We start from the raw sequence: 2764 nt of genomic DNA, 5'->3' as shown, positions 1-2764 counted from the left end.
GGACAACTAAAAATATATAGAAAAAATTAGCCGGGCATGGTGGCGCATGCCTCCAGCTACTCGGGAGGCTGAGGCAGGAGGATCGCTTGAGCCCAGGACTTTGAGGTTGCTGTGAGCTAGGCTGACGCCACGGCATTCTAGCCCGGGAAACACAGTGAGACTCTGTCTCAAAAAAAAAAAAAAACAATTGAATAATATATATTTTCCTTTTGAAGTATTACATGAAGTTCTGTTAAGTTGAAGGCTAATTCATGTTGCCAGTGGTTCTCCTTGAAAGAGGCAGTTGTTTGTACTTTGAAACGTCACTGGGGTTTAAGCATCCTACAACTTCGACAATTCATTTTTTCACAATTTCTACATCACTGAATGCCTTCCCTTTTTTCTTGAGTATATGAGCTACTTTATAAGTTGCTTCAGTGGCATTATTTCCAGGTCTTATTGCTGCTTGAAAGAATTGTCTTTGCTTTTGCTTTTCATCTTTTAATTTCTATAATAATATAAACTTTTGAGTCTCTCCAATTTAAAATATTTGTGGTCCTTATGAGTGTTATAATGCTGATGAGCCCTGGATTTCTTTAATGTCGATATTAGAGTATCACAAAGCAAGCAAATCATCTAATCTTTAGCAGAAACAAGATAATATTGCAATTCCCAATCCTCATTAAAAAATCTGTTTTCTTTCTTCAGTGTTCTCTTGGTCTACTTTGACATGATGGGTTGTTAAGCAGGCAGAATTAAAAAATACTTCAAGTTGTGCAAGTATTCACAAATTCCCCTTCAAACAGAAACACAGTGCTCCATCATCAAAAGCTGAGAACAGACTGGTGTACTCAACTCCCATAAACTCTCGCTAAGTCGCCTCACCTGGTAGTGGTGCCAGTCAGGCGGAGGAAATTAGAACTAAATCATGAATTTGGCAGCCGTCAGTTTAGCCCTTATGGCTTACTAATGTTCTTCTAATTGTGCCGGTCAATCTGGGAGGATTATTTCATTGAAATTTATTTTATTCTTTGGTATCTTAAATACTTTCATTTTAAAAATAAAATAAAAATATAAAAGATGAACAAAAATGTATTAATAAAAATAAAAGGATTTGTTCTGTAAAATTTGGATTCAGTCAAAAGGCTGCACTTAAGGGCCTAGAAGGCCAAATGTGGCCGTAAGGCCTCAGGTTCCCCACCCCTGATCTATCCTCTTAACAGAGTTTTCAGTGTACAGTGTATCATTGTTGATCATAGATAGTGTTCTTTCTTTTTTAAAGCTAAAATATTATGGATATCCACCCAGTATTCACAGAATAGAAAGAATGTAGGGGTTATTATAAAAATTGTAGTTTGAACTTTTATAAAGTTCCTGTAATGGATGGGCTGTTTCCTCTCTGGATCCCATTTCAGAATATAAACAGGAATTGCTATTATAATTCTAAAATACTGATGGTCCCCAGCTTATGATGGTTCAACTTCATTATTTGTCTACTTTATGATGATGTGCAAATGATAGACATTCAGTAGAAACCATACTTTGAGTACCCATACAACCATCCTGTTTTTTACTTTAGTAATAGTAGTCCATAAATTACATGAGATATTCAACTATTTTTTGTAAATAGGCTTTGTGTTAGATGATTCTGCCCAGCTGTAGGCTAATGTGAGTGATCTGAGGATGTTTAAGGTAGGCTAAGCTATGATGTTCAGTAGGTTAGGTGTATCAAATGCATTTTCAAGTTATGATATTTTCAACTTATGATGGGTTTATGGGGATGTAGCCCATCATAGGTCGAGGAGTATCTATGTTAATAATACAGCACACATCATGCTTAAATATTTTTGCCTGCCTTTTTAGTAGAACAATTTGAACCAATAGTAAGGTTATTTCTCTTATCAAGTAAAATTAATGAGAGATCAGGTAGAAATTCTTGACTAAAACATAAGGACACACAAAAAATTATGATTTAGGGAAAACTGAACTTGACTATTTTTATCTTTGATTATCCTTACTAAAGATATCCTTCTTGGGAAAGCACAGAGTTTATTTTTTTTTCATTTCACTGGGCTTCAGGAAGAGAAGCTTAGTAAACACACATTCTCTCCTTCCTCTTTCCCAGAAGGCCCAATAGCTTATTTTGAAGCTAATTCTAGGGTAAGTCCTTTTGATCTCATTGCTATCACTTAGAGAATTATAATGTGGTTTTTCAATTCTGGCTAGAATGCAGGACCTTTAAAAGAAAAGGCCTTAGATTTATGTTAAATAATTTGAGTTCAATGATAGGAAACCCGTCTATGTATAATAAAAACAACCACCACCACCAAAAAAAAACCAAAAACCAAAAAACCTTAAGATCTTCATAGTAGGAAGAAAATAACCAACTGCTCTGCAAATTATGGGGTTGGTCCCATGTTTCGAATATTGCCATCTCAGTTGATCTCTTAATGAGATGTCTGTGTACGTGGTTGGGGAGTGGGTAGGTAAGAACCGGAGGGTTTCGTATCTCTTCATGTAACCCTTCTCGGTTAACAGCTTTAGGACCCTTGCCTTTGTCCAGTGGGTGAAGCAGTCACCATTCTAAGCCTGCACTGAAAACTTCTTTAAGGTCGTTCTGCCTTTTGGAGGCATGATATGTGGCAGAATATGGCAGTCACCTTGGTGTTTTTTTTGTTGCTATTGTTCTCCTTTTCCTTTCTAGCACATCCATGTTTCCCTCCTTATGTTCATTTCTTAATCATTATCTATACATTTTGGCTTCTTTTTTCTCTCTGGCTTCCAT

At 36.1% G+C, this 2764-nt stretch overlaps 1 pseudogene; it reads left to right on the top strand.

The window, feature by feature from the left end:
* The first annotated feature begins 2434 nt into the window (after positions 1–2434).
* LOC105808500 overlaps positions 2435–2764 on the top strand; it is an 8719-nt pseudogene continuing 8389 nt past the window's right edge.

This window comes from Propithecus coquereli, unplaced genomic scaffold (genome assembly GCF_000956105.1).
Source record: "Propithecus coquereli isolate 6110/MARCELLA unplaced genomic scaffold, Pcoq_1.0 Scaffold176, whole genome shotgun sequence".
Lineage (NCBI taxonomy): Eukaryota > Metazoa > Chordata > Mammalia > Primates > Indriidae > Propithecus > Propithecus coquereli.
This window is presented reverse-complemented; position numbering and strand designations above follow the sequence as displayed.